Here is a 19,006-nt window from a genome sequence, read left to right as displayed (position 1 = left end):
CCTCGGTGAGGTTCAAAGCATTCATATCCTTTCCTATCATCTCCATCCAAGTCTTCCTAGGCCTACCCCGACCTCTTTTAACTAATATATTTTCCCATTTCTCCAACCTTCTAACTGGAGCATCATTAGGCCTTCGCCGAATATGTCCAAACCACCGTAAACGATTCTCTCGCATCTTATTTTCAATGGGTGCAACACCTACCTTCTTACGTATCTCTTCGTTCCGAATCTTATCTTTTATTGTATTTCCACACATCCATCTAAGCATCCGCATCTCAGCTACACTCATTTTTTGAATATGATGTCTCTTGGCAGCCCAACATTCCGTACCATATAGTAAAGCGGGTCTAATAGTCGTCCTATAAAACTTTCCCTTCAACCGCAATGGCATTCTACGATCGCACAGCACTTCAGTAGCACTTTTCCATTTCATCCACCCAACCTTTATCCTATGATTTACATCTCCATCAATTTCTCCATACTTTTGAATGATGGATCCCAAATATTTGAAATAATCATTCACCGGTATATCTTGCTCACCAAGCTTCACTACACTCCCATCACTACTTCGTTGCTTACTAAACCGACATTCCATATATTCAGTCTTACTCTTACTCAACTTAAAACCTCTAGCTTCCAATGTCTGTCTCCATAATTCTAACTTAGCATTAACCCCAACTCTAGACTCATCAATCAAAACAATATCATCAGCAAACAACATACACCACGGTACATTTTCTTGAATTGATCTCGTAAGCTCATCCATCACTATCGCAAATAGGAAAGGGCTTAAAGCAGATCCTTGATGTAACCCAACCGTTATCGGAAAATTGGTTGTCACCCCTCCACAAGTGCGGACATTGGTTACTACTCCTTCATACATATCTTTAATTATACTAATGTACTTGAGAGAAACACCTTTCTTCATCATTGTCCACCAGAGAACGTCCCTAGGTACTCTATCGTATGCCTTCTCTAAATCAATAAAAACCATATGCAAATCTTTGTTCCTCTCTCTATATCTTTCAATAAGTTGTCTAAGAAGATGTATAGCTTCCATAGTTGATCTTCCAGGCATAAAACCAAATTGATTCTCCGATATCATGACAACCTTCCTCAACCTAGACTCAATCACCCTCTCCCAAAGTTTCATAGTATGACTCATGAGTTTTATACCACGATAGTTTGTGCAATCTTGTATATCACCCTTATTCTTATATAAAGGCACCAAAGTACTCTTCCTCCACTCATTAGGCATCTTATTTGTTCGCCAAATCAAGTTAAAAAGATTTGTCAACCATTCTAAACCTTTCTCTCCCAAGCATTTCCAAGCCTCGATAGGTATACCATCTGGGCCAACTGCCCTTCTTGATTTCATTTTCTTCAAAGCCTCTGCAATTTCTTTCTTTTGAATCTTGCGCATGAAGTCACGATTTATCTCATGAAAAGGAATGGAGAAGTCTCCAAGATCTTGAGCATGACTATCATTAAATAGCTTATCAAAATAATCTTTCCATCTCTCCTTAATCTCCTCATCTTTGACTAAAACCCTTTGCGTTTCATCTTTGATACATCTAACCATACCCAAATCCTTCGATTTCCTATCTCTCATCTTTGCAAGCCTATAAATATCCTTCTCGCCTTCTTTGGTATCCAACTTGTCATAAACCTCCTTATATACCTTAGCCCTCGCGTTTCGAACAACTTTTTTAGCTTCCTTCTTTGCTATCATATACTTCTCCAAATTCTCATTATCACGACTCTTACTTAGATTTCTATAACACTCTCTTTTAACCTTAATAGCTAATTTGACATCCTCGTTCCACCATGATGTATCCTTACCTAGTGGTGCACCGCCTTTAGACTCACCCAATACCTCCTTAGCTACTTTTCTCATACCACCCGCTATCTTATTCCACATTGATTCTGAATCCTCCTCATACCACCCGCTATCTTATTCCACATTGATTCTCATATTGGTTCATTTTCATAGGATATGACAGTTTTTATGCTGGCTGTCACAGGCCTACCGCAACCCTCCTCCTTTATCCGGGCTTGGGACCGGCAGTGTATAACTACACAGGCGGAGTTGTTTACAGTAAATGTAACAAGTCTCAAATTCTCTTATCTTTTCTTTTATTCCTTTCTTTCGGGCAATTTACATATAGACACCTAACCTATGGAAAATTACCTCCAACTGCCTCAGTTTTTACATATATAAGACAAATGCCAACCTTTTCCAAAAATTGCTCAGATGGCTGATGGGATGACTTTTACTCATAGTGACAAACATTTTTTATCGGCAAAATCTCATTTTTCAAAAACTCATTAGAAATTGGAATTTTTTCATAAATCTCACATTTTTTTCAGCAAAATCTCTGTAATAAATAAATAAATAATATAAAAATTATTTTTTATAAGAAAATATAAATAAAAATTATTTAAAAATAAAAATTATTTAAAAATAAAAATACGCAAATTTTCATGATAAATAGCCATTTGAAATGTAAATATCACATTTAAATCATGGCATTTATGTTTTTTCATAAATCTAGTGATATTTTGAAAATCGAGAGAGAAATTGTTGATTTAAACTTCCAAGCAATTTCTCATGATATTATCGTGAGATTTTCATAAATCTCGCGATATTTGTCACTATGCTTTTACTCCTTAAAATTACATATTTGGCCTTAATTGCAGCTGCAAACTTGAGGAACTATAAAAATGATACTCAATAACTTAAAGAAAAATAGGTTAAAGGTGTCATCTTAACGAGTTATTTAGAGTTAGGTGGCATAAAAAGGAACTCAAGGGGAGCAATTTGTTGAAAAGGTAGGCCTTTATCTTTAAGTATTTGAACGATGAAGACGTTAAACATAAATATTCCATATGTTAGGCGCTTATACGTAAATTGCCTTTTCTTTTTATCCCTTAAAGTGGTTTGTTATGGTTCAAAGTAAATGATTTCTAGGAAAAGAAGGTTGAAAACTGCTTTTCATTAACAGGGATACTGACTCTGATAAGGACTCGGTACAAGTTCGAGACACCAATACATAAATTTCTTGGAAACACGAATATTTTACTTTTAATTGATAATATGATATATGTATGATATTTTAATACATAAGAATCTATTTATTAATATAAATATCTTAAAAATATAAAACACTATTAAAAATATTGGGCATGCACCCAGTCTCCAAACGATGGTAGGCCTGCAACCGGGCCGTCGGGGCCAGCTGACCATCAGCTGTCACAGGGACACATTATTCAGGTCGCTGTATCTAGTGACAGGTGGCGATGGTTTTGTGGCCAGTTATAATAAATTTTACATTATTTTAATAGCTATTTTATATAGATAAAAGGCCAAAAAAATATTTTTTACCAATTAAAAACAAAAAAAAAACTGGTCATCTTGTGACTCTTGTCCTAGCAATAAACTTGTAGCTGAAATGACAAGTCTGGTGGGCATCAAGAAAAAATGGCAGGTAATCCCCTCGCAAGAAAAAGGATAAAAAAAGAAAGAAAAACGGATACTTAAAAGACGGGATGGTGGAGGGGGCCAAGGGGGATAATAATGGGTATAAAATATTGTTACGATACCAAATGAATAACAAGCGCCCGTGGCCTAATGGATAAGGCGTCTGACTTCTAATCAGGCGATTGTGGGTTCGAGTCCCACCGGGCGTGTTATTTATAAAACTTTTTGTTTATTTTTTTTCCGTTAAAAACGGACGCCTCCTCTATTAAATATGAAAAGTAGTAAGACTAGTAAATGAACCAAATCACCTGTAAATTGACTCGGTTTGGCTCGACAAAAAACACTCGTCTGACTTCATAAAATAGTTGACTAGGTTTGATGAGCCAAGGTTGAACCAGGTCAGACTCAGCTTGGTTTGAGTAAGCTTGGATAGACTTATTAGAGAAAGTGTATGCGTTATTTATAGCACCAAAATCAACTATTAATGTATAAATGAATTGGTTGTTAAGCATGACTTAGATACAAGACGTTGAGAGCTCTCTTTTTTTCCTCTTTTTCATTTTATCGATTATACATGAAACCCGCCTATCCTCATTTGGTAAGAGCAGACTTTTGAATGTTGGTGTAAGTTTTATGAAATAAATTTATAAAAGATATTTTATGTAAAAGTAATGTGAATCTGAGTCGATCTCAGGGAACGGAAAAAATACTTTGTATTTCACAAATAACTAAGCTACCTTTTATTGCCAAATAACATAGAATTAATTAATTAATTAATCTAAACAAAAAAGTGTGGCACTCTGCAGAATCTTAAACAAATAAAAATAATAATAAGTGCCTTATTACAAACTCAAATTAATTGAAATAAAATAAAAGCCTAAGCTAAAAAAATAAGAAAAGGTTTTTAGTGCTCTGAGCTCTAGTTCCTTATTTGATAGTTGTTGTGATCTTTCTACTTCTCCTTTATTGATCCTTGAGGGCTCTCTGAAGGGCCTTTTGAGAAGACCTTTTTGGGACCTCAGAAGGCTCTTCGATGGCTCATTTTGAGGCTCACCGTACGTCTAAACGCTCTCCTGTAAAAAGAAAAACACAGAATATAAAAATACGAAAAAAAAACTACGAGAAAATCAAAGGTTAGTATGATAAAAATTTATAAAAACACTAAACAAGCTATGAAATAAAACTACATTACAGTACAAAATAGCATAACTAACTCTATAACTAACATGAACTAAGTTATTAAACAAATTATTACAAAACAAATTAGCAAAACAAACTAACTAACTAATGAACAAGAAACAAACTAAGATCAAATAAAAAAAACAAACTAAATTAATTAACTACCAAGAAGAAAACGTGAATAACATTAAGAACTAATAAAACCAATGTATTATGCTAATCAAATAAAATATTAATTAACAATTAGTGAATATAATGTTAACCGACTTATAATACTAAATCAAAACTAACTATTAACTGACATGCTATGTTAAACTACTAAGCAAAATTGCACCTCAAAAAAATGAATTAGCTACTAACTAAAATATTTTCCTGAAGCAAGTAATCAAATGTAGGTCTAATCAGATAGCCAGTTCACGCGCAGCATCAACAAAGAGAAAACTTCAACTCCGACCAAGCCATCCTATGCAAATCGGGATTGATGACTTGCTGCGTTTGGGTCACAATGTATTCGATGACAACGTTGGATAGATCTTGGTCAATGTGAACGATTTGATCAGCTCACGTTGATGAGGTATGTGATCTGATCAGACGCCCAGAAATATATAACCGGATGCTGCAACGTTATGGTAGCCAGTTAATGTTTTAACCTACTAATGTACGTGGCTGCATGGGTCAGCTCTTAACCTTTAAAAGAAGAATAATAGTGTTGTGTTTTCTAAAGAAAAATAAATTTAAGATCTACTCTAAAATTGAAACTACAAAATTCTATAAAGAAATCTAATCTAGCTTATTAAGCAGAAAGCAAGAAAAGAAAGAGACTCTATATAAAAAAAAAACTAGATTATTCTATATGCAATATGCTACAAATAAAATAAAGCAAAAGCTCAATCATGCTATATGCAATGAGGGTGAATAAGAATTAAAAATAATGCATGCCATGATTCTAAAGACTACGGAGAAGGGGGAGAAGAAGTATACCTTGCGGCTTACCTCCGATGGAAGGGTTGAGAAGGTGTATTTTCTATTGCAATCATATGAACTCTGCTCTCTCTCCGACAGAGGAGATGAGAAGAACCGACGATGATGAGGTTTAGAAGAATGAGTGAGCAAGAAAAAGAAGCAAGAAGAGCAGGGTAGGCAACCAGTCGATCGAACAAGGGGGAGAAAAGAAGGAGAGAGAGAAGGGACGCAGGCTTCAAATAGGAAAAACATTTTCTCCTAGCCTCAAAAGATTTATTTATATTAGTTAATTAGGTTTTGAGAGATTATTTCAAAAAGAGTCCAATGATTTTTTAGTATTTGCAAAAGACCTCTCTTTCAAAAAGTAATTTCTAAAAACATAATTATTTTTCTCAAATTACTCCAAAAAGGCTCAGTTTACTCAAATTATATTTTTTATAAAAACCATAAAATCCTTTGCAAACAAGCCTTTTTAATCAATTATCGTGCATGATCATGCATGAAAATGTATGAAATTATGCATAAAAATTATGCATGATCACATTCTACATGCTTATCGTTTGCTGGTACTCGAGTAAACTGACCCTAAACAAAAAAAGAAAACTAACAAAGCAAGAACCTAACTCGCTTTCGTAAAAATCATGGTTGCATTTAACATATGCAACTAGCCCTTTAAACCCCTGAGTTACCCCAGTGATGAGTAAGGTCTCATGAGCGTTTGCAGTGATGCTACCCACAAACATCTCTATCATGTATGCATAAAGATTTCAATTGAAGAAGCAATAAGTAACTAAGGAATTTGTTTTCTTAAATATTTCATGTTATTATACTTTCAAAACATAATTAGGGTCTTTTACAGGCTACCACAGAATAAAATATTTCCTTCTACTTTTCTAAATATCATAATCATTTATGCTTTATTCTCGAAAAATCAAATACACACATGTCATTGTTTACTTATCCTTACTCATATATTTTATGTACAGGTTTTATCAATATTTATTACTAAGCAGTGAACTTTTTCTTCGTTGCTCTTAATTTTCTTTCTTTTTTCTTTTTCCAGATTTTTTAATTTTTCACACTTTTTTTTTATTGAGCACTATTTTAAATTTTCAGTTTTCGTGACCCGTGTAATGAGCTTTAGGTTAGTGACTCCTAGGCAAGACAACCTTAGGGCACCAGATATAAAGTATCCCTCAAACTTAATTGCTCGAGTCACTAGACCTTCAATTCTCATAGTTTGCGTATAGCTTGCTTCTTGTTATGTGCAATGTCAACATCCATTGGGCTCTCTATAAAGTCCATGTAATAGGCTTTTGGGCCGGTGGCTACCAAACCAGATGATTTTAGGGCACCAGGTGTAAACACCCCTCAGGCTCTACTTGCTCAAACCAAATAGGCAACAAATATTAACTTAGATATAGAAGTGATTTTCTTTATTATCCTTTTTGACATGGGAATCAAACACTTCAACTTGTATCTGAGCCTAGCTATTGGGGACTACGAAGACATCAACAATTAAACATATGCTCTTTTTCACTTTGTGAGCTCTTATTTTCAATGTTGTTCGTTTGTTTAATTTAAAAAAAAATAAAATTATGCATATTTATACTTGTGATTCAAAATAAACTCTAACATGCATCTATCGCCATTTCTTTGAAATCTACATAAATGACCATATTTTTCTATATCAATGTTAGAAAAAAAATTGTGGGGCTTAAAAATTCTCTAAAAACATTAGATTTTGTAAAACATTCATATAAAGTCAAACTCATTCCTTAAAAGCCCAAATTTTATGAGTTTTCATCAATATGAAACTACATAGATATAAAAAGATTTGGGTGTACAAACTACACACTTTTTCGTGCTTGAATGACACTGTCCTCAGTGACACTCCCACATGCTTGCATGAAACTAGATGAATGCACATGAGAAACAGAAAAAATAAGAGAAAAGTAGTAGAAGTCACCTGATTTGCACTATGGAATCTTACCTAATGTTGTTCTGTACTGGCTCTGTAGAGATTCCACTTGTCTCAATGTCCATAACTCATAAAAATGTATAAAATATAATACATACGTGATCTAAAATTCATGCTCATGAACAAAGACATAACCAAACGCATCCTAAGAAAACTATGAAAGAACCCAAAAATCTAACCCTAAAAATACAACATACAAACACTGTGCACTTCCTCACTCATCAACGAGATCAATGACCTCAATGTCCTGACTAACCACAACATCAGAAATATAGGGCTTCAGCCGTTGCCCATTAACCTTGAACATGTCACCTGTTCGTGGATCTAAAATCTCAGTAGCATAATGCGGGGAAACTCTCTGGACTATGAACGAACCATCCCACCTAGACTTCAGCTTCCCTGAAAAAAATGGAGTCACGAATTATAAAGTCAAACCCTCTGCTCAGGCTTGAACTGTTTTCGCATAATATGATTATCATGAAAATGCTTGGCTCGAGCCTTGTAGATTTTGGTGCTCTCATACGCATCATTTTGCAATTCCTCTAGCTCATTCATCTGCAATCTCCTCTTTGCGCCAGCTTGGACCATATCAAAATTGAACTTTTTGATAGCCTAATACGCCCTATGCTTCAATTCAACAGAGAGATGACATGACTTTCCAAAAATCAATTAGTAAGGGGGCATGCCAATTGGAGTCTTGAAAAATGTCTGATATGCCCATAACGCATCGTCAAGGCATTGGGACCAGTCCTTTCGGTATGGTCAGACTGTCTTTTCAAGAATTCACTTGATCTCCTTATTGGAGACCTCGACCTGGTCACTCGTCTGTGGATGGTATGGTGTGACAATCTGATGATGCACATAATACTTTCTAAGTAAGGAAGCAACATGTACATTCCGGAGGTGCGTACCTCTATCACTAATCATCGCTCTCGAAACATCGAACCGACTAAAGATATTGTGCTTTATAAATCAAATCACCTCTTTATGATCATTGGTCTGGGTGACCACAGCCTCGACCCACTTGGACACATAATCGACTGCCACTAAAATGTATACAAAACCAAACGATGGCAGCAAGAGACCCATAAAATTGATGCCCCAGACATTAAAAATCTCTACGATAAGAATGGGCAAAAGAGACATCATATCACGCTTAGAAATGCTACTTGTCTGTTGACAGCGTAGGCATCTCCTACAAAAATCATGAGCATCTCTATGAAGTGTTGGCTACCAAAATCTAGACTAGAGAACCTTCGCAGTGGTCTTTCGACTAAAAAAGTGACCTCCACAGGCCAGGGAATGACAGAAAGATAGAATCAAATTGTACTCCTCCTCAGGAACGCACCTTCGGATCACTTGATCGGGACATAATAAAAAAAACTCTGGATCCTTCCAGAAATAATGTTTCAACTGCACTAGAAAATAATTTCGCTCATTCTTGGTGTAACGCCCCAAAATTTCAACTTGTAAATTTTGAAAATATTTAGAGAAAACCTTTTAAATTTCAAGATTTTGTTTTAAAGACTTCACTAGAAGCAATTTCTTTTTAGAAAGAAAAATAAGTTGACAAATTTAGGCATGTTAGCTTATAAACCAATCTTATCCACAAAGAATAGTCAGGACGCCAACAGAAAGAGGGTGATCTCGAGCCATACTGCATCGTGCCATCAGCCGTCTGTAAAGTCATATTTGCCACCTGCCCATGAAATGGGTCAGTTTCATAACAAACTAGTAGGTGCACAAATAGACAATGTAAAATAAATAAAATAAGATATCACAAGATAAGCAGTTTATTTTATTGAAAGCAGTAGTAGCATTTGTAATTACAAGAAATTAAATTTGAACAACATATGCAAAGAACATTTAAACTAAAGAAAAGAGATAACACAAGATGTAAGCAATATTATGTGCAATTAACTAGCATGGTTAGCTAATTAATATAAGTAAAGAACTATATAAGTAGTTTAACTAACAAGTGTAATGTCACAACAGGCATGAATAATTCAACTAGCAATGAGAACAGATTAATTTATGTTTTGATATTAATTGGCCTTGCGGGTACGAACAATGCATGAATCATAAAAACAACTGAGACTAGTTCGGGGGTCTATTATGCCATGTATTTTCAATACCCCAAATAGTTATTTGAGTCCGCTCCTAAGGGGACGGTCGGTAACCGAGAGAGAATTTCTCAAAGGCCACTTGTTCCAATGGATGCATCCAACTTCTATAGAAGTGCCTTAAAGCTATCTTTTGTAGCATATTTTTCCTAACTCAGATGACTGAGGAAGCCGAGTCTTTTGCCCGTAACTACCATTAATGGTCTGTCCATCAAAGTTTTTGTACCTTTTCGTCCTCTCTTTTGACAGGAGTCAGCAGTTCGAATGGGTATGTCAGGTGTTGGTTAACTGAAGACCCATTTTACATGCTCTGGTCTTTCAACCAACTGGAGCATCTTGCCTGTGAAGGAAAATCATCACCATTTATGTGATCTCAATATTGTATTATTTGCATGCATTGAGGTTGCCACAACCTCAACATCTCAAGCATCGTAACACCAGTGTGGCATACTTGTCTAAAAGTACGATCGTACCTTTCTGAAAGTATAACTATGACAAAAGGAGAACATTCAATATGTTGCACTTTATTTGGTTCAATCTTGACATGCATAGCACTTTGAGCATTTGGCCTGTGGAGGCGAATATTATTATCTATATTTATTTCAACAGAGTGCTTATTGCATAGCTCGAGGTGTTCAACGATCTCTCATAGTACTCATTGTAGTGAATATACCGTACCTATCAAAAAAAAGTCAGGCGATGACAGTAGATCATGGGTTTCTTGAAGGATAACCCCAGTGTTTCGTATGACTTAAAAGCAGTAATATACTTGACATGCTTAATCAATACGAAACCAGAAATCTCAAACAAGTCTTGGGATCATCGTGGATCCAATCATTTCTTCTGAGTAACCGACTCGGGGTACAATTAGTTGCATCGAGCAATGTACAGATGGAACACAAGATTTATAAACAGGATTTTATACTCGAGAAATCGAGCCTTGAACAAGGAAGATCCCCTTCTCGAGCTTGTAGCGCCTGTACATAATTTTGCACCTTTCTTAAAGGCATAAAATATGGTATGTGCACCTGCACGCCCCGCGAGGCTTGCCTGGGGGTGGCAGGTAGAACAGAAATGTAATAACAAATCTAATCGCATGCAGTGTAACGACAACAAGAAGCAAGTGAAGAAAATTAACGATAAGAATTAACTACAGAACTAAATAAGCATGCAAAATATGTCGGCTATAGGAAGCATATAATTTCAGGAATATAAAGACAAGCAAGGAACAATAAATCATGAGTCATATAAGTATCATCTGTCATTATCACAATTTCTTAAATCTTTATTTAATTCATCCAAAGTCCTCATGCAATTTTTCCTTACTTCGAGAGACTGCGATGCTATGTGCGCCTACAAGTATAGGTGATGCGGGGTTCAGGCCGCGGAGCACGAGCGAAATCTGTCGTACGAACTGCAAACAAACAAACATGGTTATTAACACCCCGCAAGCGTCGACCAAGTTGGGGTTGACCCCAACCCGAAATTCAACACCATAGGTTTTGGATAAACAATGTCTCATCCCATGGTGACATGCACTGAACAACTCCTACCAACAATCGGAGACCCATCTGGTTCTACCAAAAAAAGGGAATCGGGCAAGGGCATCACCCATGTCTACCGACCGGAAAAGAGAGGTGGCAGGGGCGTGTCCCTGCTTGCTGAAATCAAAGGGGCGGTAGGGAGTGAGCCCCTACCTACCGCAAACAGAGAGACGACAGGGGTGTCCCCTGCCTGCCCAAAATAGAGAAGTGATAGGGGGCAAGCCCCAGTCTGCCGAAATTGGAGAGGCAGCAGGGGACGAGCCTCTGCCTGCTAGCAATAGAAAGGGAGAGCACGACAGGGGGGCTCGGTCTCCTGTCGACCCTTCGATAACAGGATCGGAGAAGAAGATGGGAGAATGAAGGAACAAAAGAAGAAAGAGAGAGAGAGAGAGAGAGATGATGCTTACCTAAGAGAGGGTCAGTGTCATCGCACACAGAAAGCGAGGAACGAGAGAGAAAGAGGAGGCGACGTCGATGTCGGGCTCCCTTGTGGAGTGGTTGGTGATAGTTGTGACAGGTCGTCAGAGAGGGAGAGGAAGACAAGGGAAGAAGAAGACAGGGAGGAAGTGGGTACCTGCAAAGTCGCTGGTGACAATGATCGAAATAAGAAGCAGGCAGCAATATCGGGGCTTGCCAAAAACCTCAATGAGAGAGAGAGAGAGACGTCGGGAGGAGAAGAGGAGGGAGGCACATGCGATGTGAGTCCTCCCTCTCCTCTGCGTTGCTCTTAAAAAGCTCAGGGGGAGGTAAGATTCAGAAAACCCTCAAAGGGTTTTCCTTTTTTTTGTAAGGGGGGAGTGCGACACACGGGGCGGAGAAGAAGGTTTAAAAGAATCCCTCGCCCCTTCGTGCCTAGGACAGGTCTGGATCCGACCCGGGTCTGAATTTTTTTATGTGGGTTTTACACTTGGCCCAATGCGTAGGGAACTGACCGATCACTAGATAGTTGATGATGTCCGCAAACCAGGACAAACACTTGACATGAAGAAGTTGCTCATCTGAGAATGAATCATCAATTGGTCCCTGAGCAGTGGATGTCTCCATTGTCAGTCTGGACAGATGGTCTGCTATAAAGTTCTCACATCCACTCTTATCTCGAATCTCAAGATCAAATTTTTATAGCAAGAGGATCCAACAGATAAGACATAGTTTAGCATCATTTTTACTCATCAAGTACCGTAAAGCGGTATAATCAGAGTAAACGATAACTTTGGAGCCCAATAAATATGAGTGAAACTTCTCAAGGGCAAATACTACAGCTAGCAGTTCCTTCTCAGTAGTCGTATATTTCATTTGAGCAGTGGAGAGGGTCCTGCTAGCATAATAAATGGCATGCGATTGTCGCTCGATCTTCTGGCCCAGAATGGCTACTACCGCGTAATCAAAAGCGTTGCACATGATCTTAAATGGTACTGACCAATCGGGAGAACAAAGAATGTGAGTTATGGTCAGGGCCTCCTTTAAAGATAGAAATGCCTTCAGACAGGTATAATCAAAATAAAATGGTTGATCTTTTGACAAGTTATATAACGATCTAGAAATCTTGCTAAAATCCTTGATAAATCACTGATAGAAAACTGCATGCCCTAAGAATGATCTCACTTGCCGTACTGAGGTCGTTGGAGATAATTTTGCAATAGACTCCACTTTAGTCTTATCGACATCGATCCCTTTCTCGGACACAATATGACCAAGAACAATCCTCTGTTGTTCTATGAAATAGCTCTTTTCCCAGCTAAGTACGAGATTTATCTCCATACAATGAATCAACACTCTCAATAACTTTTAGAGACAATCATCAAATGAAGAGTCATATACCAAAAAATCATCCATAAATATCTTAAGGATGTCATCGATCATATGGGAGAGAATGGCCATCATGCATCTCTAAAAAGTTTTTGGGGCATTGCAAAGCCCAAACGACATTCTCCTAAATGCAAAGGTGTCATATGAACAGGTGAACATCATCTTCTCTTGATCCTTAGGGTGAACGACCACCTGATTGTAACCTGAATACCCATCCAGAAAATAGAAATAATGTTGGCCGACGAGTTTCTCCAAAATCTAATCGATGAACGACAACGGGAAGTGATCCTTCTGTGTTGCACTGTTCAACTTTCTATAGTCGATGCACACTCACTACCCCATGGTAGTCCTCATGGAGACACTTTGTCCTTTCTCATTAACCGTAACGGTGAGCCCAGAATTTTTGGGAACAACCTGGGTGGGGTTCACCCACTGACTATCGAAGATGAGATAAATAATCTTTGCGTCCAACCATTTGACTACCTCCTTCTTCACCACCTCCTTCATGTAGAGATTCAACCTCTTTTGCATCTCTCTAGAGGGCTTGGCACCCTCATCTTTGATAATCTGATGCATGCAAAAGGAGGACTCTATCCCCTTCAGATATGCCATCGACCATCCAATCACCTCTTTATGCGCATACAGAACTTGAAGAAGCTGACACGCATGTGTGTCAGTCAGATCTGCGAAAATGATGATAGAGAAAGTCTGATCCTTGTCTAAAAAAGTATACTTAAGCGAATCTGATAAAGGATTTAACTCAAGTTCAGGTGGACTCTCAATGGAAGGTCGGGCAGGCTTCTCTACCAACTCAGAGAGTGGATCGAAGTGCCAAGTCCAATTCAGCTCACTGGATCGTCTGTCAATCAATCCAAGGCTCTCTCCCTTGAGTGATCCATCAACCTCCTTCTGAGGTGGATCACTCAACGTCCAAACATGCTCCGCTTCTTTGAGGTCCAGAATGAGATTTACCTCGAAAGAAGCCTCATCACCTGTAGGGCCCATCGCAGCGTGAAAAATATTCAGCCTCATCTTTCTGTTGTCGAATAAAACATCCATTCTGCCTGTGCGATAATTGATGCACGCATTGGCAGTGTCCAGGAAGGGGCGATCTAAAATAATGGGGGTCTGCCTCATATCATCCACTCTCTCCATATCCAAGATGATAAAGTCAACATGGAAGTAGAAGTCTTCCACCTTGACTAGAACATCTTCAAGAATCTCTCACGGGACCTTGATTGATCTGTCTGTCAGCTGTAAAGTCATAGGTGTCAGCTTCATCTCCTTTAGTATGAACTTGTCATAAAAGTAACCTGACAAAATATTCACACTTGCCCTAAGGTCAAGCAAGGCACGCTCAACAGTGATGTCTCCTATGACACATAAAATAATGAGAGTTCCTGGGTCCTTGAGCTTAGATGGGGTTTTGTGCTATAACACCACACCCACCTACTTAGTCAGATAAATCTTCAGCACATGGAACCTCAACTTCCTCTTCTACATACAAAGCTCCTTCACGAACTTTGCATATGCAGGGACTTGTTGGATGACATCTAGCAAGAGAAGGTTTATCTGAATGTACTTGAAATATTCAAGCATCTCTTGCATGTTCATTCTCTGCTTGCCGAATGACTTCGGCTCTCTAATGCCTTAGGAAATGGGGTTTTAAGGATATAGGATTTGGAAGGCTCAGATAGGGAAGTATTCTCACTTTCTTAAGGTATGACAGTAGAGACTGACTGTTTTTCACTAGATCACTCACTTTCTTTTGCAGCCTCCATCGTTCTATATTACTTCATGTTCCTAAGGGTTATAACCACTTAAGCCTGCTCTTGATGGCTTTTGTCATGTGCAGGTCATGCATTAACTCCTTACCTCTAGGGTTAACCAACGACTGGCTAGGTAATGCTCCCTCTCTTTGCCTGCTAAGCGCATTGGCGAGTTGTCCTATCTGCGTTTCAAGTTTGGCAATAGACTGCGTGTAGAAACTCAAGTTCGCCTTGAGATCCAAGAAGGCATGTAGCATCTTGTCCTCGAAGGACTTGCTAGAAGCAGACTCCTAGGACAGAGGCTGACTATAGGAAGGCTGGCTGCGGGGTAGCTAGATATCTGAAAACCATATGCATAGCCGTCTTGCCTGGGTTGGTTTTGAGAAGGGAGGGGGTTGGACTTGTGGAATTTTTCATGAGAAATTGGGATGGTTACGCCAACCTAGATTATAGGTGTTGAAAAATAAGTTGGGTGCTGGTTGGCGAAACCTTGCACCATTTGAGCTTGCTCCTAGACAAATTCAGGGTGATGTGATGCCACAAGGCAGTCAAAGATATGGTGTGTTGGTCTAGCACACAACGCATACACCTGCATGGCTGGGGAGGGATTCGACAACAACTGATCTAATTTCTAGGTCAGCAGGTCGACCTTGTTATGCAACTCGAGGTTTGTTCCTAATTCAAGGATACCAACCTTCTTGGCTCCAATAGGGGCAGGTGTAACCCTCTTAGACCGTGAAGCTGAAGCGTGGTGCATCGAATTCCCACTTAGGGTCTCAAACAGGGCCCATGCCTCATACTCACTCTTTAGCATGAAAGTGCCCCACAGGCAGCATCAACTATTTGACAGTTCTTCTTGGTCAACTCATCATAAAAATATTGCACCAGTTGCCAATGGGGCACCTGATGGTGGGGACACTTCTAGAGAAGATCTTTCATCCTCTCCCATGTCTCATAAAACATCTTTCTTAATTTACAAAAAGTTTGTGATGGTTTTTTTATATTGGTTCATTTTACCAATCAGAAAGTATTTCTGGTGAAACTCTCTTTACATGTGTTCTCAAGTGGTAATCTGAACTATATCTAGAGCCTTCAGGCAGTGCTTGGATTTATCTTTGAGGGAGAAAGTAAACAACGTTAACCTTAACATGTCATCCTCAAAATTGTTGATCCGCACTGTAGAGTAGTTCTTGAAGAAATCATCGAGATGACGATAGGGGTCTTTGTTGCTCAGGTTATAAAAGGATGATAGCATTTGGATGATACTGGCCTTGGTCTCAAAATGAGAGGCTCCTACAACTAGTCTAGTGATGCAGGAGGCAGGAGTATATTTATTAGGAATGAAATACCCACTCAAAGGACGGGTGAACTGTTGATCCTCTGCCATAAGGCCGGATCGACGGGCTCTCCTAATAAGGGACTCGAGGTCCTCAACTAACTCAGCAAGCTCGAAGTCAAGCGAGCGTCATCCTTGCATGCACCTGAGGGTAGATCGGTACAACAACCATTCTAAAGAATTGATTTTCTATCTACCTAACATGCAGAGCGACCAAACTACAATAAACCACAAAGAAGGTAAAGAAAAAAAAACTAAAAAGCAATAAATACATCACACACTTGCACCCAACAGATATCTTTCGAAAATAAACTATGATCATGGTACCAATCGTGTGCAGTCACCTCCTAGAGGAAGCCTAATAGGTGGGTTGTGCAAGAAAGGTAAGATGGCATCTAGGGTTTGCAAACACGTGATTTTAGATCCTAAGTACTGAAAAAAAAAACTAACAATCCTAAACAATTAAACATGAAAATAAACTAGCAATCCTAAGCAAAGAACAAAAAAGAAACTAGCAACCTAAGTAAATGAGAACACACAATGACAATAAAGTGAATACTCATATTTTAATCGTCGTTCCTCGGCAATGACACCAAAAATTTGGTATAAGTTTTATGAAATAGATTTTTAAAAGATATTTTATGTAAAAAAAATGTGAAAGCCAGACACCAAATAAATAAAAACTGGCTCGCACGAATGGTGGAGTCTGAGTCGATCTCAGGGAACGGAAAAAATACTTTGTATTTCAAAAATAACTAAGCTACTCTTTATTGCCAAATAACATAGAAATAATTAATTAATTAATCTAAACAAAAAAATATGGCTCTCTGCGAAGGGCTTAAACAAATAAAAATAATAATAAGTGCCTTATTACAAACCCAAATTAATTGAAATAAAATAAAAGCCTAAGCTAAAAAATAAGGAAAAGTCTTCAGTGCTCCGAGCTCTAGTTCTTTATTTGATAGTTGTTGTGATCTTTCTACTCCTTCTTTATTGATCCTTGAGGGCCTTTTGAGGAGACTTTTTTGGACCCCAGAGGGCTCTTTGACGGCTCATTTTGGGGTTCACCGCACGTCTAAATGCTCTTCTGTAAAAACAAAAACACAGAACACAAAAATACAAAAAAATTATGAGAAAATCAAAGGTTAGTATGATGAAAAATCACAAAAATACTAAATAAGCTATGGAATAACACTACACTACAATACAAAATAGCATACCTAACTCTATAACTAACATGAACTAAGTTATTAAATAAATTATTACAAGACAAATTAGCAAAACAAACAAACTAACTAATGAACAAGAAACAAACTAAGATCAAATAAAAGAAATAAACTAAATTAATTAACTACCAAGAAGAAAACGTGAATAACGTTAAGAACTAATAAAACTAATGTATTATGCTAATCAAATAAAATACTAATTAACTAATTAACAATTAGTGAATCTAATGTTAACCAACTTATAATACTAAATCAAAACTAACTATTAACTAACATGCTATGTTAAACTACTAAGCAAAACTGCACCTCCAAACAATGAATTAGCTACTAACTAAAATATTTTCCTACAGCAAGTAGTTCACATGCAGCATCAACAAAGAGAAAACTTCAACACTGACTAGGTCATCCTATGCAAATCGGGATTGATGACTTGTTGCATTTGGGTCACAATGTATTCGATGATAGCGCTAGATAGATCTTGATCAATGTGAACAGTCTGATCAACTCATGTTGATGAGGTACGTGATCTGATCAGACGCCCAGAAATATATAACCAGATACTGCAACGTTATGGTAGTCAGTTAATGTTTTAACCTACTAATGTATGTGGCTGCATGGGTCAGCTCTTAACCTTTAAAAGAAGAAGAATAGTGTTGTGTTTTCTAAAGAAAAACAAGTTTAAGAACTACTCTAAAATCGAAACTACAAAATTCTATAAAGAAATTTAATCTAGCTTATTAAGCAGAAAGCAAGAAAAAAAAGCGACTATATATAAAAAAACTAGATTATTCTATATGCAATATGCTGCAAATAAAATAAAGCAAAAGTTGAATCATGCTATATGCGGTGAGGGTGAATAAGAATTAAAAACAATGCATGCCATGATTCTAAAGACTACAGAGAAGGAGAAGTATACCTTGTGGCTTACCTTCGATGGAAGGGTTGAGAAGAAGAATGTGGTTTTTCCATTGCAATCATACGAACTCCGCTCTCTCTTTGAGAGAGGGGATGAGAAGAACCGACAACGAAAAGGTTTAGAAGAAAGAGTGAGCAAGAAGTGCAGAGTAGGCAACTGGTCGATCGAACAAGGGAGAGAAAAGAAGGAGAGGTAGAGTGGAGAGAGAGAAGGGATGCAGGCTACAAAAGGGAAAAACATTTTCTCCTAGCCTCAAAAGATCTATTTATATTAGTTAATTAGGTTTTGAGAGATTATTTCAAAAAGAGTTCAATGAATTTTCAATATTTTTAAAAGACCTCTTTTTCAAAAAGTAATTTTTAAAAACTTAATTATTCTTCCCAAATTACTCCAAAAAAGCTCAGTTTACTCAAATTATATTTTTTATAAAAACTATGAAAACATTTGCAAACAAGCATTATTAATCAATTATCGCACATGATCATGCATGAAAATGTATGAAATTATGCGTAAAAATTATGCATGATCAAATATCACCAAGTTGATGAAACATCACAAGTTCGAAACTCATTGGAGGTGTTTTTTGTTGCAAGGTCGAAGCTAGGTGTACCTTGGAGTCCTACCAATGTGTGACCGGTGATGGAGAGTTTCCACCCACCCCCAAAAAGGTTATCAAATGAAT

General features: G+C 37.6%; 1 non-coding gene across 1 annotated transcript; it reads left to right on the top strand.

The window, feature by feature from the left end:
- Positions 1-3,617: 3,617 nt before the first annotated feature.
- Positions 3,618-3,690, top strand: TRNAR-UCU (transfer RNA arginine (anticodon UCU)). Its single transcript has one exon. It is a non-coding gene; the product is annotated as a tRNA-Arg (tRNA).
- The last annotated feature ends 15,316 nt before the right edge of the window (positions 3,691-19,006 follow it).

This window comes from Nuphar pumila, chromosome 14 (genome assembly GCF_984573655.1).
Source record: "Nuphar pumila chromosome 14, dmNupPumi1.hap1.1, whole genome shotgun sequence".
NCBI lineage: Eukaryota > Viridiplantae > Streptophyta > Magnoliopsida > Nymphaeales > Nymphaeaceae > Nuphar > Nuphar pumila.
This window is presented reverse-complemented; position numbering and strand designations above follow the sequence as displayed.